The sequence below is a fragment of the Dendrobium catenatum genome, unplaced genomic scaffold, assembly GCF_001605985.2.
Source record: "Dendrobium catenatum unplaced genomic scaffold, ASM160598v2 fragScaff_scaffold_1278, whole genome shotgun sequence".
In the NCBI taxonomy this organism is placed as follows: Eukaryota; Viridiplantae; Streptophyta; class Magnoliopsida; order Asparagales; family Orchidaceae; genus Dendrobium; species Dendrobium catenatum.
The window spans coordinates 634,178-656,460 of record NW_021319740.1 but is presented as its reverse complement, the minus strand read 5'-3'; the positions used below and the strand labels follow the sequence as shown (position 1 = coordinate 656,460).

At 33.5% G+C, this 22,283-nt stretch overlaps 1 non-coding gene across 1 annotated transcript; it reads right to left on the bottom strand.

Annotated features, from left to right (window-relative positions):
• Positions 1 to 12,612: 12,612 nt before the first annotated feature.
• LOC114580794 lies at positions 12,613 to 12,719 on the bottom strand. Its single transcript, XR_003702364.1, has one exon. It is a non-coding gene; the product is annotated as a small nucleolar RNA R71 (small nucleolar RNA).
• Between the last annotated feature and the right edge of the window lie 9,564 nt (positions 12,720 to 22,283).

Below are 22,283 nucleotides of genomic sequence, written 5' to 3'. Positions count from 1 at the left end.
TTTTGGGAGATATTTTATCTCTAATGTCATGATATTTCTGGGGATTTACCTGGTTGATCTCCCTATTTGTTCTCTTAGTGTTGTGGTGTTGTTTTTGCCATGCTCCTTAGCTCTGGTAATTTTTGGTCTACTGGAGCTATTTTTGGCATTTGGACTTATCTCCTGAGTGCTTCGTGGGCCCCATGTTGGAGCTACTTTCCTATATCTATTTTAATTTCTTTTTCTTGGTTTGCTTTGTTTATCATTGGGCTTCTTTTGGTTGGTTATCTTAGCTCCCTACATTTCTATTCTTTGATTATTTATTGGCCAATTCCACTGGAGTGTTGGTTTTGATTTGGATGGGTGGTGTGGCCCTATTGATGGTTGTGTTGGGGTTCAATGTTCTAGTAGTTGCCATTCTCTGACTTTTTTTGGGAGTTTTGTGTGCTATTTCTATTTGATCAGGTATATCTATTGCTGGTTGGTTAAGAATTTGATGTTGAGTAATATCTGGACGGAATTTTGGAGAACTTGTTGGACCTATAACTTTTGGATTATTCTTTATAATAGTATTCAATTCTCTTTTTGCTACCTTTTTGTGCATTATCCTATTTTGCAGAATTCCTTTTATTCATCTGATTATAGTGATCATATTTTGGAAGGGAAGCTGAATCAGGTCGCTATTTTTTTAGTTTTCCTTTCTTTTTTGTGCACTAGAATGTACATCGGGTATTTTGTGTTGTTCCTTAGTAGGGACCTCGAGCTCTTAGGTTTTTTTTTCTTATGTATATTTAGCTCGTTCAAGCATTAGTGAGCATAAAGACCCTTTAAGGATCCTGTATAATTTTTCTATATTAACGTGTAGACCCTTCTGTGGGTTTCCCCAAATAAAAAATAACAAAGAACGAGCAAGGGGAACTCCAGATCCGGTTCAAAATGTTATGATCCCCTCGCCTCTTCAGGAGAGTGTACTTCATCCTATCTTTTCCCCAAAGTCAATGAGAAGGTGGATCCTCAATGTGGTACTACTAGCACTACCTATTTAACCTTGACCAAAAAATTGATTGAGGAGCAAAGGGTGGAAACTCAATCAGAGGAGTAAATGGATGTCATGGTTGTTGAGTAAAAAAATATGATTAATAGAGTCCAATTAGCTTGCTCTAATAAGACCTCACATTGGACTGATAGTGATCATCTTAATAAGGAGGCAAATTTACATACTTATAATGATTCTACTTCTCTGGTGTAGGTCAATGGTGAACAAAGTTTGGATGAAGGTGAATTTGAGCAAGGGAAACTAGTGGAAACCCATATGATAAATTCTAGTAAGGTTCCTCAAATTTTTTCTCAACAATTAACTTCTAAGATTGGTGGTGAAAATAAGGTTAATAATTCTAAAGCAAATTGTGAGCAAGAAGATGATTTCTATCCAGTGGTTACTAAAAAGATCAAGAAACATAAGAATGTTGTACTTAAATCTTTAAGATCCACCAGATCTCATGCTGCATAATTTAGCTCTCATGATTAAGTCTATTATATGGAATGTTAGGAGGATTGATTTCCCTTATACTAGAGTTAGAGTCAAGAACTTGTGTTGTATTCATTCTATTTTCTTACTGATTGTGATTGATCTTTTTATTTCTTGTTATAAATTGAATAATACTGATAAATTTTTGTGTTTTAATCATGTTGTTTCTAATATTTATAATAAGATTTTGGTTTTGTGGAAAGATCCTTTGACTATTGATATTATGGGAGATTTCACTAAGTTGATTCATTGTCATATTGGCTATATGCATTATCGTAGCTTTGCATCTTTTGCCTATGTGTCTTTCTCTCTTAGCAGAAGAAAGACTTTATGGGACCAACTTGGTATTTTTCATAATTACTCTCCCTGTATGGTTGGTGGTGATTTCAACCCTATCTCCTCTCCTAGTGGAAGACTTGGGGTTCTACCCCAGTTTACCAATCTATGGAGGATTTTAATAGTATGATTATTTTATTGTAACTTCATTGACATTGGTTTTACTGGTAGTAACTTCACTTAGAACCGTGGCAATCTTTGGCAAATGTTGGATCATGTTTTATTCAATGATAGTTGGATTAATACATTCACTTCTACTCATATTGAGCACCTTAGTAGAACTCTTTCTTATCATACTGCTTTACATGTCACGATTAAGCCTCGTAATGATATCTTTATTTCAAAGTTTATATTCCAAAACATGTGGTTGTTAATCAACCTTTCATGGGTGTGGTTCAGGATAATTGGAATGTACCCCATCACCCTGATAATTCTATTTTTGGTATGAACAGGCTATGGTTCAAGTTGAAAAGAATCAAATAAAAAATTAATTAGTGGAACCAGAATGTTTTCAAAATTTGTGTTCTAACATTGTGACGGCTGAAAAAAAATTTACTGATCTTGAGCAGTTGTTGCAAGACTGTCCTTCTGATGCTAATGTTTGTGCTATGCAATTGGCTAAAACTTATTTGTGTAATTTACATGAACAAGAAGAAACTTATTGGAACCAAAAAGTGGCTTATAAGCCCCTTATTGATGGGGATAATAATACTTAGTATTTTCACTATTTGGTTAAAAGGAACACAGCTTGGAACTGGATTCATAAAATCAAATCTTATGATGGGACCTACATTCATGATGTTGGTGAGATTGCTAAGTCTAATGTTCATTGTTTTAAAAAATTGTTTAATAACAATTTTAGTCCTGACCCTATTGATCATCTTATTTTATTCCTAGTCTTATTAACCATGATCATAATTTGGCTCTTAATATTCCTCCTTCATTGGAGGAAATTAAGAAAATTATACTTGAGCTGAATCCTGACTCTGTGTTTGGCCTCGATGGTTACACGACTAACTATTTTCAGAAAATCTTGTGATATTATGAGTTTTGATCTTTTTAATGCTACCCTTGATTTTTTTGCTGGAAATCAGATACCCAAGTTCTTTTCCTCTTTTTCCATTGTGCTTATTCCTAAGAAGAATGGGGCTGTTTCTTGGAATGAATTTAGACCTATCAGGTTGTGTACTTTTTTAGTAAATTTATTTCAAAGTTTATTATGAATTGCCTCGCTCCTTTGCTCCCTAAACTTACTTCCCCTAATCAAATTGCTTTTGTCAAAGGTCATTCTATATTGGATAACATTTTACTTACTCAAGAAATTTTGAATGATTTGGATATTATGGTGCCTGGGGGAACAATATTTTCGAATTGGACATCGCCAAAATTTATAATAACATCAGCTGGGATTTCCTTTATCACATGTTTCATTTATTTGGTTTTAATCCTGGTTTTGTTAATCATATTAAACATTTGATTGAAATTTGCTTTTTTTCTGTCATCATCATTGGCAAAAGTCATGGTTTCTTCAGGTCCTCTCATGGGTTAAGACAAGGTGATCCTATCTCACCTTCCATTTTCATTATTACCAAGGAATGTTTTTCTAGAGGTCTTACTAACCTTTTTGAGAATATTCCTAACAACTATTTTAGAACTTTGAGTGGCTTTCCTATTTCTAATTTATGTTTTGCAGATTACGTTATTATTTTTGCTAATGCATCAATTAATAGGGGTAAAAATCTCATGAGGTTTATTAACACCTTTGAAAAATGTAGTGGTATGTTTATCAATAAAAATAAAAGTTGCTTTATTGTGTCTAGTAAGGTCCCCAATATCTGCATTTATACTATCTGACAGAACACGGGTTTTGTTAGTGCGTCTTTACCTTTTAAGTATCTCTAGGACCCTCTTTACATTGGTAGGAAAAAAACTTTATGTTTGATGTTCTTATTACTTATGTGCAAAAGAGGCTCCTTTCTTGAGATTTTAATTTTCTTAGTTATGGTGATAGATTAACTCTTATAAAAAGTGTTTTATGCTCGATACCTGTTTATTCTTTTCAAACATTACAAACTACTATTATTGTGTATAGTAGAATTAAGAAATTAATCATTAAGTTCTTTTGGCAAGGTTCTAATTGGAATTCTAAAATTATTTGGTCTTCTTGGGCCAAGTGTTATGGGGTTCTGAATGAAGGGGCTTTAAGTTGTAACAATATGTTGGACTTATCACAAGCCTTTTTCTTTAGATTGTTGTATAATTTTCGTGCCAAGCTTTCTATTTGGTCCAAATTTATGAACAAGAATTATTGTGTGGGTAAGCATCCCTCTATGTGCTATCACTAAATTGGTGACTCTAGAGTGTGGAAAAGGCTTTGTAACATCAAGTGGAGCGTGGAACCCCATCTTAAATGGGGGATTGGTAAAGCCAATATTTTCTTTTGGCAAGACTAGTGCCTTTTTTTTTTTTTTTTTTGAGAAAATGTAACCAAGTGCTTTGAATTTTTATTAAAAGGGAAAAAACCAAAAAGCTAACTAATAACATCATATTCCTCCTTTAACAAAGAAATAAAAGAAGGAGGAACCTTATTCATACTGACATCATCCCAAATAAAAGAGCTATAAAGAGCATAGTTAGCACAAAGATCTGCTAACTTATTGCAATTCCTATCTATACAATTTAAAATAATGTTATTGAATTCTTTGAGGGAAAGCAAATCTTCCAACTCCTGATGTTTGTTAGAAAAACCATCTTGAAGAAACTTGATGATGTTTGCATTGTTGCTTTCAATGATAATTCCCTTGTAATTTAACATCCAATCTTTAACAACTTCTTTAAGTTATTTAATAGCTAAGCGTTCCAACCGAGATACATCCCAATGGACACAAGTATGTTCGAAAGCCAGTAGAAATCTGCCTTTGAAGTCACAAAAGACCCAACCAATCCCAGCTTTATAGATTAAAGTAATGATGCATCAATATTAACTTTGATCCAATTGGGTGGAGGGGGATGCCAGTGATTATCCAACAGCTTATGAAGCTGATTAGCATCCCATTTACCCGAGTTAAGAGAAAACTTTGATGTTGAAACTTAAATGTTATTGAAAGATTCTAAAGTAATGAAAAAAAAAACTATCATCTTTCCCTTCATGAACAAGCTTATTTCTTGCCTTCCATGAAAAAATAAATGACATTACAATACAAATTAACCAACCAATAGTTTTACAAAGACATCCAGTTAAAGCACTCTTCCAATGAAAGGAATGTTGGAATACCAAATCCCCATTTGTTTAGATGCTGAAATATATCTAATAGCTATTTACATTTAACAACCACATGCTTAATATCTTCTAGCATATTATAGTTTCTAGGATATCCGTTATGTCTTTGCAATTTTCTATAACATAAGAAGTCATTTGTCAGAATGGTTTTATTGAACATCCTCCACCAAAAACCTTCAACCCGAGGACTAAGTTTTCCTTTCTTGATCTAATTCCAATATTGAACCTGAAGGAAATTTTGAAATGAAGCCTCATATGCTAGAGAAGAAATTTATTTTCTATAATTTTTACCAACTAATTCCATTATATCTTTTAACAATTTAGTAGAAATAGGAATTTGACTGATTAAATTCAGAAAATCATATCCAAAAACCTTACTAAGTTCGTCCGTATTCCATCATCCTTTGGAAATGAATCTGTCAACTATAAGGTCATCATAACCTTGGGAAAGCACATACATATGCCATTTGTTAAGACTTTTATCCAAGATCCATATATCCTTGAAAAAATCTATCAATTCACCATTAGTAATACTCCATCTTACAATAGGCTTTAGAAATATCCCCCATTCATAAATGATTTTCCAAGATTTGGAACGCGTCTTCTTTGAAAAATCTTCCCCATATAAGTAACCATATCTAAGAAACAATTGCTTATGCAACAATGATTCTTCCTTTTGAATGTATCTCCAAGCAAGTTTAGCTCTAAGAGGTCCAACTTTATCATGAAAAGAATGAAAAGCTCTACCACCCCATTTCAAAAGCAAGCACATAACTTTCAAATTGACATAATGGAGACCACAATTTCCATTCATCTTCTTCCAAATAAAACTTATACAAAGTTTATCAATCTCATCAAGGATGCCTTTTGGGATCATGGAATGAGTGCAATGAAAACCAGTATAAGAAAGCAACACTGTTTTTACCAAATTAATTTTCCCCAACAAGGAAATAAATTTCCCTCCCCAAATATTAAACATTTTCAAAGCCTTGTCAATAATAAATTAATAATATGCTCCAACTAATCTCCTTAAAGCTATTTTGATCCCAAGATAATGAAATTCTTTGACTCCTTTAACACCCATAATGTGAGATATTGCCTTTTTGTTCCTTCTTCTTACCGAATTCCCAAATAGAATGCTAGACTTATTTACATTTACTTTTTGTCCAATCCAACCACATACATCATCAATTATACCTTTGATCTTATTTACAACCTTCAAATTTGCTTCTTAAAAATAGATGATGTCATCTACATACAACAAATGAGAGATTCTGGGGCCACATGGACTTAGTCGCACACTATAATTATCACCACTTTGTTTAAATACATTGGATAAAAGCTGAGCATAAATAATAAACAAAAAAGGTGACAAGGGACAACCTTAATGAAGTCCGCTTCTAGCCTCGATCTTGCTTGAAGAATTACTGTAAATTACGAAGGAGAATTTCGTATCTTTAGCTCACTCCAAAATCAATTTAGAAATAGAAGAAGGAAAACCAAAGTACATTAATGTTTTCTCCAAAGTTGGCCATCCCAAAGAGTCATAGGCTTGCCCCAAATCTAATTTAAAAGAAACAAAGCCTTTTGAAGACTTTGAATATATGAATTTATGGAAGATTTCATGAGCCACCAAAACATGATCCGACAAGGATCCAACTTTCAAAAAAGCCTTTTATTCTTTAGATATCTTTTTAGGAATGATGAAAGATAATCTATTCAAAATGACCTTTGCAGCTACTTTATAAACCAAATTACACAAACTGATGGGTCTAAAATTGGAAGGAGACGTTGGATTAACTACCTTAGGAATTAGAATAACTAATGTTTCATTCCACTTGGAATTCATCTTGCCCGAATGAGAAAATTGGTTTAGAGGATTCCAAAAGTCTTCTTTGATGATGGCCCAATATCCTTTAAGAAAGGAATAAGTAACTCCGTCATTCCCTGGAGCAATATTGTTGCCAGTTTATTTGATTACTATTTCCACTTCTTTAATAGAGAATTCTTTGTTTAATAACTTGATATCATCTCCATCCAGACGGTTCCACAGTTCAGGCTAGCCTTCCAAAAACTAATGGATCACATCATTGTAAAAGAGGGGACGAATTCCCCACTTTTTCTTAAAGGTTTCCCTCTAATCTCCTACTCCTTGTAGCCTTTTTTACAAGGCCTAAACCTTTGATTTGTTTAGATCCTTTCTTTTTTTATCCAATTTCTTTTAAACCCACAACCTTACTCATAGTATCTAATTCCACTTCCATACTGCACTTATCCAATATACAATTGACAGTAATCCCCTTAAGTGATTCAGCTTTCTTAGATAAAATAACCTCTCCTTCCTCAACTTTATCCTCTAATGATTTAAATTTATTATCATCGATGGAAATAATAGTAGAATGAAGACCCATACCCATGTCAGGTTTTTCATCCAACAATTGAATAGATGGAACTTGAATAACCTCAAGAGCTTTCGATCTTTCCTACACAGCAATATGATCAGCAGTTTCTTCCAGATCATCTAGCTCACAATCATTGATATCAATTTTATCGACCTTTTGGTAAACAACAAAGTTCTTCATAGGAATAGCAACTTTTTTAGGTTCATTATTCCAATGGCATTGCATATTTAGATGGATCCTTGTCTTTTTGATTTCTTCCTTCTAAAGATACATGTATCCAAGGCCCATATTCAACACTGTTTGGATACATCACTTTAGCTGAATCATTGACCTAAACTGGATAACCATTTGAGATAGAAGCCTCATTAGATTTGGATGGTTGATCAGCCTTCGTAATCCTTTTCGAGCAATGGTTCTTCAGACGACCTATTTTTCCGTAACTGAAACTGAAGTTTGGGATCTTCTTATATTCAAATATTTGGAAAATCTTTCCATAGCTTCATTCTACCCATACTCCTAAAGGAAGCTTGTTATCCAAGTTGATACGAATGTAAATTCTAGCAAATTCCCTTCTACTTCATTGGAACATGTTTCCATCGATCATATACGGTTTCCCAACCATGGAAGCAATCCTGTAATTATTAATTTCTTCCCAGCATTGAAGTGGTAAGTTTGGCATTCTAATCCAAACAGGAGCAGAAAGACCCTTCAAGGATAAAGCAGAAAATGATGGAGACCATCTATCCAATCCAATTATATTTTCCTTCACATACCAAGGACCATTGGTGAAGATTTATTCCAATGTTTCTTGTTCATTGAATGCACAAAGAACCCAAACCAAACCAAGCATTGTTAGATGAAATTTGCAAAAATGAGACTATTGTCTTCTTAACTCCATGCAAATCACCTGAAATGAAGTATTTTCCCCAAAGAATTTAATAACCAAAGATTTTTGAAGCTTATTTGAGTTTTCCATTTCATTTCTTAAGTGAAGCTTTACCACTGAATCTTCCCCAGTAATATCCTTTCCAAAATCCATGTTTGTAACATTGATATTAGATTTTTTGACTCAAGCATTTTGTAACACATTGCTAAAAAGCATTTTAGGAATAACAGTCTAGTTATTGTCTGCAATGCCTCTAGCTAGATCTCCTTCCTCACAAAAAAGAACTTATTAAGATTAACAATGTGATCTCCTACTAGAGTAACAATATCCTCAGCATTTCCAACCCCCTTAATAATATTTTTTTATTCAGCATGATCCACTGAAATAGGCATCACAGATACATCAGCTCCTTTTTAAATATCTCCAAGACCATTCAATCCCAAAATATTTTTTTTTTTAAATCAGCATTGAATTAGACGATGAAGCATCAACATTGGTAGATTTAAAAAAACTCTTGGAAGCTGGAGGAGTCCAGAATTGTGTAAAACTATTACTTTCTCAGCAATTACATTCTTTCCTTTACTTATAGTTTCAATAGGTTTTTTCTATTTAAGCATTCCACCTTCATTAATTACCAGAGGCTTACTTGACATGAACCTAACCTTTTTGTCCATTTGGGTTTCCTGCAAAATCAATGCCAAAAGCAAGCGGAGTTGAAGCCAAATTTGAATGCAATGAGAATAGAGGAGTTGGGTTAGCACGCTGACCTTCATAATACCACCAGCCTTCATCAGAGGCCGATGACCCTCCGCTGCCATCAGAAGCACAAATAAGATTAAAAAAAAAATATTTTGCCCACTAAGAAATATTGGACCTTCTCTCACTAGAAAAAACATTTAGCTCACTTATCATGGAAGACCAGTGGCTTGGAGGTATGTCCATTGACTCTATTTTTAATTTTTTTTCCATAGCTGCCACTAAAGTATCATCTTTTATCGCTGATAACACTTGGGATTATGTCAAATTGGCTAAAACTATTTCAGGAAATGCTATTTTCAAAATTTTGAATTTTCCCATTAACACGAATTATGATTATATGCTTTTATGTGATTTACTTCATAATGGGAAATTTAATTTAATGGATGCTTAGCATATCTTTGGGGTGAAAAAAGACGTTAAGATGGTTTTCTCTATGATTTGGCATAAAAGTATCCCTATGACCATCTCTATTTTTATGTGAAAAATTTTTCATAATTATATCCCCACCAATGACATTTAAAAAAAAAAGATTCATTATTACTTATAAATTTCAATGTTGTTTTCTTGTGAAAAACAAGCATCATGTGTTTGTCTTTGGCCCGATTGCTGTCAAAATTTGGTATCACTTTGATGACATTTTCAAGTTCAACATTTTTAATGTGAATATGACCATTAATACTTTACTTGATGCTTAGCTCATCAATTCTAAAGAGAATATCAAAAACATTATCCCTTCTTTGATTCTATGGTACCTGTGGTTTGCTAAAAATAATGCTAGGTTTAATTACGCTCGCATGGATGTCGATCATATTTTTAAGAATATTATGGACAAAGTTTTTAAACTTTTTCATGCTAAGCTTTTTACTTCAAAAAATTTTAAGAATTATTCTTTTATTGCCCATCACTTATGTATCACTCTACAGACGGGTTGCAATTTGGAGGATCCTATTTTGGTGTATTGTAGAAAATAATTTTTCAATACTTTTAAACTTACTGTTAATGATTCAGTTAAATCTAAAGCTTTTGGGTGTGCAAGTATCATTAGGGTTGATAAGGGTAATATGGTTATGGCGTTTGCTGGCCCTTTAGACAAGTGCTTTGTGGTGTATGCTGAGCTTTCAGCAATTCTCAATGGCATTAAATTTTGTTTATCCTTTGGTATTATTAATATTTTGATTGAAGTGGACGCCACATCTACTATTCATTTTCTTATGTTGTAGTCAAATAGTGTTTGTAGTCTGGAAGTTTTCTATCTTATTATAAAAATTAATCAGTTACTGATGTTTGCTAACTTTTCCATTTCTTGTGTGCATAAGAAAGGCAACATGTACGCCAACTAGTTGGCAAAATTTAGTTGCACATTAGAAGTCTCATTTATTTTTCCATTTATAATCTTCCTTCGATTATTAATGCCATTTTTAGGTTGGATGAATAGGTATTTCCTTATATTAGAAATTAGTTCCTTGTTATGGTTTAGCTATGCTAGTTTTGGTTTTCCTGATTTCATGTTGTCTAGTTATGTGGATCTATGGGGACTGGTTCTATTTTTGTTTTCTTATTTGTTTCTTTTCATCATTATGGTGGGTTTTGTTATGATTCACTTGAGATATGATTGAATGTATGCCTATTTGTTGCTCTCCTACCTCCATAAGGTGTTATATGACCTGGTAGTTCACGGGTAACTTTAGGAACAATGTTGTGGATGGGGGCATGTTTCATTATCTCTATGTTGGTGTACTATTGGTTTTTTCCTACAATTGGACTGTTTGGGCTCAAGAAGCTTACATATGCTATTACTGGGAGCTTTTGCGTCATCTTTACATTCTATTTTTAGAGGTGGTTTTAGCCATTTGGCTTTGTTCGGTGATTTTTCGGTTCCCTACTATTGGGTGGATTTCAATCTATGGTTTTTACTGGGTTGGTAATCCTCCTATGTTTCTATCTTTTTTGTGTTTCATATGTTCTTTGGCAATACTTTGATTATCTATGTAATTTTAGGCGTGGCCTATGCTATCTGTCTTGGCTATGTGGTTATTATGGTAGGATCGAGTGACACTTGGGATACTTAAGTGATGGTTGTTTGGTTTGGAACTTCCTAAGCTCTAATTGCCTGTCACTTTGGCTATTTTTATTATGGTGTATCATTTTTTGTAGTCCTTTTATTGTCTGCTTCCTGTGGTACTGGTTACTATGTGATTTGGCTAGTATAACCATGGCTGGGCCTTCCAGCATGTTCCATTATCATGGATGGATCTGAATTTCTTTATTAATTATTTCTTTTTTAATCTTTTATTTAGTATGGACTATACTGTGTGCAATTCGGCCCTGTCTCAATAGTTGCATTTATACTATCAAGTGGCATAATATATTGCTTAACCTTTGACTTATCGACTGTAAGAGCTATTTCTTTAGTAATATTTCCTTTTATGTTAATTCTATTTGGGTTTTGATTATTGCTTTCTTGAGTGTCCCTACAGCCTTTGTTACAGGTTTTTAGAGACTAGTGCTCGTTTTGTGTGGGGTCCTCTTTGGATGGGAAAGGATGTGCTTAATAATGTATCTTCTTCCTATTCCATTCCTTCTCTTATAATGTTATTATGTTGTTTGGTACTCATGCCTAGTGGGGATCGCCGGCTCTTAGGTTTTTCTTCTTTTCCTTTTGTAGCTCTTTCAAGTAGTAGCGAGCTAGCTGTCCCTTTAAGGACTTGTAATCCCCTTTTTTATATTAATGTGTAGGCCCCTTCTGTGGGTTTTTACAAAAAAAAAAGTTTTTTATGCTGTTGCAAAATACGCAATGTATGTATTGCAATTTAAACTATATTATTGAAATAAAAATATATTTAAAACAAGTTGGAATCTATTTTTTCTATTTGATAAAATTTTAAAATAAACTTAAAAAGTATTTTGTTTTACTATTTAATTTAAGATGTTTAAATACTTTAACATAGTGGTATACATGTTAGATCTAGTAAGTAGCTCTTATTATTTGATCTAAAAATAGAAAGGACACCTACATTAAATAAAAATAATAAAAAGATTTTAAATAAGTCCAAACTAGTATAAGAACTTGATGATGTTAGACCACTTATGGAGTATGCTAAACCTTTAATCGGAGGAATTTATCAGAGTATCAATAGACCTACTATCCAGGACAATAATTTTGAACTAAAACTAAAAAATCATTCAAATGATTCAAAATTCTTAGTTTGGGGAAACTCCTATTAAAGTTCCTAATTTATGTCTAACCAATTTTTTTTAAATTAACTGTAATATTAAGTATAATTGTCTCTGTGATGATGTCATTAGACTTAGCAAGTGCCCATATTTTCTGAAAGGCAAGGCTATGTTGTGGTTGAATTCTTTTACCCCATGCTATATAACTACTTGGAATTAGTTGGCACACAAACTCCAATCTAAGTATTTCTCACCTTCAAAAACAATTAAAATTAGAAATGACCTCACTTCTTTTGTTCATTTTGAAGGAGAATCATTTTATGAAAGTTGGGAGAGTTTCACGAAATTGCTTAGGAATTGCCATCACCATTACATACTGATTGATTGGTTATCTAGATCTTTTATAATATATTAGTAGGGTATCTTAGGTTAAAAAAAAAATACTGCAGTACGAGGATATTTAATTTATAAGCCATTTGAGGATACTTATGAATTAATAGAGGAAATACTTATAAATAAGTTATAATGGCATACTAAAAGGCTGAATCCTAAGAGAATAGCTGGAGTTTGTGAGTCTGATGCTTCATCAATTCTTACTTTTTTTTTTTTTTTGAGGAATGCAAAATGCATTAGAGAAAGGAAAGGAGTAAAGCTATTACAAACTAAACAATCAAACAACTATCATATTCCTTCTTCAAAATGCTATACAAAGAAGAAGGAATAAGGGAAAAAGTAGTAAAGTCAAAAAAAAAAAATATTGTTTAAAGAAAGATTAGCACACAATTCAGCATCAATATTACCGTCTCTAGTAATATGATGAAAAATAACCTTGTCAAAGTCATGTAGGAAAGCCAACTTCTCTGAAATCAAATTGTTGGTTAAATTTGTTGAATTCATCATAGAATCTTGACGTAGTTTAATCACATTGTAATTGTCACCTTCAATTATTATGCCTATACAATCAATCATCCAATCCTGAAGGAATTCTTGCAAATAGAGATAGCCTCTAGCTCAAGTTGATTAGTGTCCCAATGCATCTTCTTTTTCCCAAAAGCAAGAAAGAGACGACCTCTAGAATCTCTAGTAATACCACTGATACTTGCCAGGTTAGAGTCTAGGAAAGTAGCATTCACATTGATTTTTAGCCAATCTAGAGGTGGGGGGTGCCATGAAGAGCTAGACTCCAAGCGGAGAGAAGCACTCCGGTCAACTAGCATTGGATAATTGTTCATAGCAGATGAGCGAATGGTAGAAGAAATGACGAAAAAAGGCAAGACAGATTTATCATGAATGCTGTCATTCCAACACTTCTAGGAGTAGAAAACAGCTGTGCAATAAATTTGGACAGTATTCAATCTATTTTTAGATAGAATTCTCAATTGGGAAATACAACTATCAAAAGATTCAAAAATAGGAATATTGAATCCCCAATATCTGAGCTTATATATGATATCTGAAAGGTAGCAGTAGTGAACAACAATATGTGAACAAGTTCCTATGTCATGGCACCCAGTAGTACAACGATCAAAATTGGTTAGTCTTGTATATTTAAGGAATTCATTGGTAGGTAATGCAAACTTGCTCATCCTCTACCAAAAAAACTCAACCTTGGGTTTGAGTTTTAATTTCCTTAAACAAATAGAGAAACCAAAATCATCATTATAACTTATTCCTTTATTTTTAACTGAATTTTTATAAGCCAAAGTAGAAATATATCTTCCCGAGAACTGAAATAGAGGTTCCATGATATCAGAGATACCATTTTGGATCTTACAGTGATTCAAAATTAGTAAAATATGTTCCTGGTGAAAGAACTTGTTCAATTCCGTCAAGTTCCAAATACCATTAGGTAGGATGAAGTGTTGTAACGTCAATCCGTCGAGTCCATTACAATCAACTAATAATGGGCATTTGTTAATGAACCGATTAAGGATCCAAATATCATTTAAAACAGTAATACCTTGGCCATTACCAATCTTCCATTTAGTAATTGGTTTGAGAAAGGAAGCTCTGTCCAGCAAAATAGACCATGCTGTAAAATATCTGCTTTTATGAGTACCATTCCAGATGTTCATACCATATCTAGCAAAACGATATTTATGTAACAAAGAAGAAGGATTCTGTAAGAATCGCAAAAATAGTCTAGCTCTCAAAGGACATGTGTTATGAACAGACGAATAAAGACCCATACCGCCTAAGTTTTTTGGTTTACATAATTCTTCCCAAGCAACATAATGGAGACCATGAACAAAATTCCCCTTGTGCCAAATAAAGTCACAGCAAAGTCTATCCAGTTCATGAAGAATTCTCTTTAGAACCAACGAATGAGTTGAAGCAAAGATAGGTAAAGACAAGAAAGGGGACTTGACTAAAACCATCATTTAGGCCAAAGATAAGAATATGGCACCCCAAGCATTAAGCCTATCTAAAGCATGATCAATGATCTATTGAAAATCATTCTTCACCATCCACCTAAGAGAAATTTTAATGCCCAAATAGTGTAGTTCATTAACAACCTTAAACCCATATTTCTTCCCAAGCTTCCTTCTCAAGCACTATCTAACAGATTTTCTAAAAAAAAATATGAGATTTTCATTGTTTATACTTTGTCCAGTCCAGCCACAATAGTCCATAACTATCTTCATAATGTTTCCAATCATTTGGGAAGATGCAGCTCCAAATAAGAGCGCATCATCGACGTAAAGAAGATGAGTAATGTTTGGAGCACTAGGAGAGATCTTGAGGCCTAACTGGTGACCTCTTTGATTAATAGCATTTGATAGGAGTAGAGAGCACATAATGAAGAGGTAAGAAGACAAAGGACATCCTTGCCGAAAACCACTTTTAGCTTCAATCCATCTTGGATTTTGCCATTTAAAAGAATTGAAAATCGAACATTGACTACACAATTCAGAATTAGATTGGAAATTTTCTTTTTGAGTCCAAACCAACTTAAAACAAGGTCCAAGGTATCCCAACTCATGCTATCAAAAGCTTGTTCCATATCAAGATTAATAGTTGTTAAGAGAGTTGCTATTTGCATGTTTTATATTCTTGCAACTAGTATAGTTTTGATTATTCAAAATATTATTATTTTAATTTTTGTTTTCTCCTAACATAGTTTGGAAGATTTGTTTTTTTCTCTTGTGAGAACTAACATTTCAGGAAAATTGAACTCCAGATTAATGAAGACTTCAATTTATATTCAACATGAAATAGTTTGTAAATTGAAGTTTGTACTTATCTTTATATTGAGTTTGAGAGGGAGTTATTGTAATTGTGTAGATAATCACACACACACTTGGGGAACAAGAAATCTATATTGATCGTACGGGATGAACATAGTTCGTACGGGATGATCAAGTCAGTTATCCCCTCGGTGGAGCAATGGATCGAACAAGAAGTGAGAAAATTTTTTTTCTAAGTCTTGATTGTCCGGACGAAATTCCATATTCATCCCGAGACGAATTCCTCTGGATTCTCACTTTACACTGTTCGTCCAGACGAAATGCATGATTCATCTCTGGACGAAATCCCCTGGATTTCCAATTTGGTCTGTTCGTCAAGACGAAGTCCAAGTTCATCCCTGGACGAATTCCTTTGTCCAAACGTCCCAGGATGAAGTGAATCAACACTTCAAATTTACACTAATTATCAAGACAAAATTCACTTATTCATCTCTGGATGAAAACCTCTATCCAAAAATTGTCCAGGATGAATATACATCGTCCCAGGACGAAGTGAATCAACACTTCAAATTTTGACGTCGTCCTGCACTTTCTGCGAACCGACCTATGGAATAACCGTTCATATCGGATGAACCTAGTTCATACGGGATGATGATCAGGTATGAAGTTAATTCGTATCAATATACATTGGGTTCATTCATAAGCTTTTAAGTAAATTCGTCAAGGACGATCCACGATCGTACGGGACGATCCACTACGTGTTGACTTGTATATTTGCAATTTTTGGATGGTTTTTCTTATCTCTTCTATATATTGTCCAATTTAAACTACCACAAAATCTTTTTGCCCATTGATCTTCATGACTATTGAAAGAAGAGTCAAGGAGAGAGTGTGAGAGAGCATTCAAAAGAAGATTCTTACTACTGGAGCGATAAGGCTTCACTTGGTGATTAAAGGCAAGAGTATATAATTTTGATTTGGAATTACTTCACTCTTTTCTTTCTTCCTTCTAGATTTTTTGTGAGAAGATCTATCAAGGAGATCCGGTTCTCTGCCAACACTTGGAGAGTGTGAACAGCCGAAGGGTTCAGTGTGAACAGCAGAAGGGTTCTCTGCCCACACTATGAGATTGTGAACAGCCGAAGGGTTCTCTGCCCATACTAGGAGAGTGTGAAAGGAAGGACGATTCTCTTCCAAGACTGGGAATAGTGTAAAAGGATGACGGTTCTATGCCGCAACGAGTAGTGGTGGAAAGAGTTTTTGTAAAGGCTTCTCCGCCTTGTTGTGGGTACTAAAGGAGAGTCACTAGTGGTATTAGTGTAATACTCGGAGTGTTCCTCCGGGGAGTGGATGTAGGTCTGATTTTGAATGTACCACTATAAATTTGGTGTTCTTTATTTTTCTGTTATTTTTATTTTAACATTTACAACTTGCGGTTGAAAAATTTATTTCTATAAAACTTACTAAAGTTAGTTTTCATTTCCAAATTTTAAGAGGGTAAATTTTTTTTTAATTACCCATTCACCCCCCATCTTGGTTAGCCGTGGGACATAAGCTTAGGTTTAACAACCTAATTCTTAGTGAACGAGTTTCAACAAGTGGTACCAGAGCTTTGTTTTAAAATCATAAGTTTAGACTACATTTTGATTAACGTAGATGGCTACATTTGGAAACCAAAACACACTTGAGGGTTACTCTATAACTAGACCTCCACTGCTTGATAATATACCTTTTGATTTTTGGAAAACACGCATGTCTACATTTTTACAGTCACATGATTATCGTTTGTGGTACTTAGTTCAGGAAGGGTATGCAAAACCAACTAGACTAGTTGATGGAGTTAGAGTTGAAACACCTTTTACAGACAGGACAGTTGAAGAACATGACTTAGCACAACTAAACTCCAAATGTTTGAATAGTTTCTTTTGTGCTTTAAAATCGGAAGACTTCATGCGGGTTTCCACTTGCAAAAGTGGAAAGGACATATGGGATAGACTTTGTATAACATATGAGGGGACTAACGAGGTTAAGAAATCTAGACTTAATATTTTGTTGCATGATTATGAATTATTTTGCATGAAACCTAATGAATCGATTTCTGATATGTACCCAAGATTCACACAAATAGTCACCTCTTTACATGCACTACGTAGGGAACTAACGAATGCTAAAATGGTTAATAAGATTCTTCGTTGTTTGCCTACTGCTTATGATGCTAAAATTACTATAATTACAGAGTCTAAAGATCTAAACATTTATTCTATTGACAATCTTCTTGGTTCACTAATTGCTTACGAGCAATGAGTTAGCCAAAGAAAGATTGATGCAGGTGAACCACGAAGGGAAAAGAACATTGCATTAAAAGTGGAAGAGTTTGAGAGTGAACACTCACAACCTGAGGATGAAGATAATATAACATTGATGACTAGATAATTTAGAAGCTTTCTAAAGAGCAAGTAGAAGAGACGCCAGCAATGTAATAGAGGTAAATTCAATAAAAATGTTAAGGCTTCAAATGATGTGATTTGCTATGAGTGCATGAAACCTGGTCATATCAAGACTGAATGCCCAAAACTCAAATCCACTCATTGCAAGGAGAAGGTAGAGGAGAAACCAACTACAAAGAAGGGCAGGAAGAAGTTTTAAAGAGCCTTCTGGGCAGACTCAGCTTCAGATTCATCAGAGATTGAAAAGGAAGAGGAAGTCACTAATCTGTGTTTAATAGACGATAGTCTTGATCAGTTAGATCAAGAAGAGATATGTGACTTAATTTATAATGAACTGTTTGAAGTTTCTAAACACATGCATGAAGCATATAAGAATATGAAGAAAATGCATGCTAGTCTAAGGTTAGAATTTTAAGAGCTTAAAAAGGAATATGATATCCTTAGGAAAGATCATGCCTTAATTGACAACAACCACATGAATTTACTTGATGAGTTTGATGACTTGAATAAAAATCATGAGAATTTAAATTTATCCTATACAGAACTTGAGAAAGATTTTAAGAACTTTAAGGATGAATCAGAGAGAAAATTATATAAAATAAATTATATAAATCAGGTCTTGAAAGATATGAATTCATTTTGTAAATTGAAAATAAAAGCTCTCGAGGATTATAGGATACCACCCAAACTTGAATATTTTACTAATCCCATTATGTATCCTAAATTTATGCAATCTCTAAATAGACAAACAAATGGTAGAAGACTTAGGAATCCTTTTCCAAAAGTCAAATGTAATAATTATGGATTGTTAGGACATATAGCACACACCTATACTTTGAAGATGAAAACTAATTTGGTGTGGAGACCCAAGATGCATAAACCTAGGCATTTCACACCTGCATCTAATTATAAATTACCAAAAGGTGAACCCAAACTTGTTTGGGTTCCCAGGTCTAACATTTGATATTTTTGCAGGGTCGCTCTCACACAAGATCTCATGAGAGCATATGGTACCTGGACAGCGGATGTTCAAAGCATATGACTGGAGATAGTTCTCAATTCATAACGCTGGAAGTCAGGAATGGAGGCAAGGTTACACTTGGAGATAATACCACAAAGAAGGTGGTTGGATCAGGTATGATTGGAAATCTTACAAACTCTTTTATAGACAATGTGTTATTAGTTGAAGGCTTAAAGCATAATTTATTAAGTATAAGCTAGCTATGTGATAAGGGTTATTGTATAAAAAATTTTCGTACTAGATGCATATTAAGCCTAAATGGTAAAGATGTTTTGAATGGAAAAACGGTAAACAATATTTATATGCTAGATTTGAATTGCATTCAAACTCCTGCTGGTTTTTATTTGAAAACTGTATCTGATGAGTTATGGCTTTGGCATAGGAGACTTTGTCATTCTAGTATGAAAAACCTTAGGAGGATTATCCAAAAGAACTTAGTGAGAGGTATACCTAAACTAGACTTTAGTAAGGACCACATTTGTGATGCATGTTAATTAGGGAAGTATGTGAAGTCTTCTTTTCAGTCCAATAAGGATCTTAGAACTAGTAAACCATTAGAGATTTTTCATATGGAACTTTTTGGACCAGTTGGAACTGTGAGTCTAGGAGGGAAGGTATACATAATTGTGATTGTGGATGATTACTCAAGATTCACATGGCTTTGATTTCTATTTCATAAGAGTGAATCATTTGAGGAATTTAGAAATTTTTTGATTTGAATTCAAAGAAAACTAGGATGTGAAATTATTTCTATACAAAGTGATCATGGAGGAGAATTTGATAATAAGAAATTTGAGGAATTTTGTTAGGAGAAAGGAATTAATCACAACTTTTCTGCACCTAAAACCACTCCGCAGAATGGGGTAGTCAAAAGGAAAAATAGAACATTAATAGAAGCCGCCCGAGCAATGTTGGCAGAATACTCATTTTCTAAATATTTTTTGGCAGAGGCGGTTAGTTATGCATGTTATGTTCTGAATAGGGTGAATCTAAGATCTAAATTGAATAAAATACTCTATGAGTTGCTAAAAGGGACAACACCAAATTTGTCACATTTGAATGTTTTTGGTTGCAAGGTGTTCATTCATACCAATGGAAAATCTGCCTTAGGAAAATTTGATCCAAAATCAGATGATGGATTTTTTGTTGGATACTCAAGTGTTGAAAAATCTTATAGAGTATTCAATAGAAGAACTTTGGTAATTGAGGAGACCACACATGTTATATTTGATGAATCTGGAAATATGGAAGAGCCAAATATTGAAGAAGATGAAATTGAAATTAACTTCCAAAAGATTAATAAAATTAATTTGAAAGAAAATTTCGAAGAAAATTTGGAGATAGAAAAACCTTTGCTTAGAGATTTGAGATTTTCTAAAAACCACCCAAGGGAATTAATTATAGGTGAACCAAGTGATGGTGTAATGACTAGGCGAGGATTAAATAAAGAAGTCAATCATTTAGCCTTCATTTCAACTATATAACCCACTAATATTGATACCTTTCTACTTGAAAGATCTTTTGAAAAAGGAAGTGTGGATACAACTCTCTTTTGGAAGAAGTGTGGAAAGGATTTACTCATTGTTCAAATTTATGTGGATGGTATCATTTTTGGATCTTCAAATAAAAATATTTGTGATGATTTTTCTAAAATAATGAGTAGTGAATTTGAGATGAGTCTAATGGGAGATTTGAGTTACTTTCTAGGATTTAGCATTAAGAAAATTGAGGAAGGTAAATTTCTTAATCAGTCAAAGTATGTTAAGGACATCCTCAAAAAGTATGAAATGGATAATGCTAAATCTGTTAGTACACCAATGAGTTCCTTAGTTCAGTTGGATAAGGACCCTAAGGCAAAATCTATTGATCAAAAGAAATTTAGAGGGATAATTGGATCTTTTCTTTACTTGATAGCTAGCCGCCCTGTTATCATGTTTAGTGTCTGTTTGTGTGCTAGATTTCAATCAGATCCAAAAGAATCACATTTGACAGCAGTGAAAATAATTTTAAGATATCTGTTAGGAACTTTGAACTTAGGAATCTGGTATCCTAAGTTTAGCTCTTTATTTGAAATAATTGGTTATTCAGATTCTGACTTTACAGGTTATAGGGTGGATAGAAAGAGCACTTCTGGAACTTGTCAATTTATTAGAAATTCTCTAGTCTCTTAGTTCAATAGAAAATAAAATTCAGCAGCCCTATCTACTGCAGATGCTGAATACATTGCATTAGGAAGTTGTGTGGCACAAGTACTTTGGTTGAAACAATAGTTGGTTAGTTTAGGATTGACTATAGGCACTATTCCAATTTATTGTGATAACACTAGTGCTATTTGCATTTCTAAAAATCCTATTCAACATTCAAGAACCAAACACATAGACATAAGGCATCATTTCATAAGGGATCATGTATCTGAAGGAGAAATTAAACTCAATCATAATTCTACTGAAAAATAACTTGCAGACATTTTTACAAAACCTTTAGCATTTGATACTTTCAATGCATTAAGAACAAGACTCGGTGTGATTGATTTGAATGCTTAAAAAAAATGTTTTTGCAACATTGATGTTTGTTTTCTAGTTAAATATTTTTTTGTGTTCTTTATGAGTTTTTGATTTTATTTGTGTGATTTTTTTCTTTTAGAGTTTGTGTTTTTTTGTTGTTTTGTGTTTTTAGTGTGTTTTGTGTCTTAGTTTTGATTAATGGCAAAAAATTTGAAAATTTTTTTTGAGTGACAATCATCCTGGACAAAATTTTTTCATATGAGAAGATGTATGTAATGTGACAAACAATTTGATTTTGAACCATTTGAGTGCAGTTTTCAGTATTTTATTGTCACTTCGTCTGTATGATCGTTGCGATCGTCCGGGCCAAATTTTTTTTTCAAACGACGGGATGAATGAATAAAGAGGTTGAATGGATAAGGTAGTTTTTAATACGAACTTCGTATGTATGAACCTTTGGTTCGTCTGGACGAACACATGTCAGTTCGATGGAGGGGACGGTTTCAACTGCCATTAAAATGATATAAGTTCTTGTCATCCCAGGATGAACACGTGTTTGTTTGTATGATCAGACTGGTCAGAAGTCTGTACAAAAGGATGCTTCGTAAGTTGTGTTGATTACAAAAATCCATTTCATTTTGATGCTTTGGATCGTCCAAACAAATTTTTTTCGTATAGGATGAATTGAAAATTTTGTCCGGGACGAACTTGTTTTGTATGGTATGAAGGTATATTTTTTTAATAAATTGATGGGGTTTTTTAACTGAACAGTCACACTC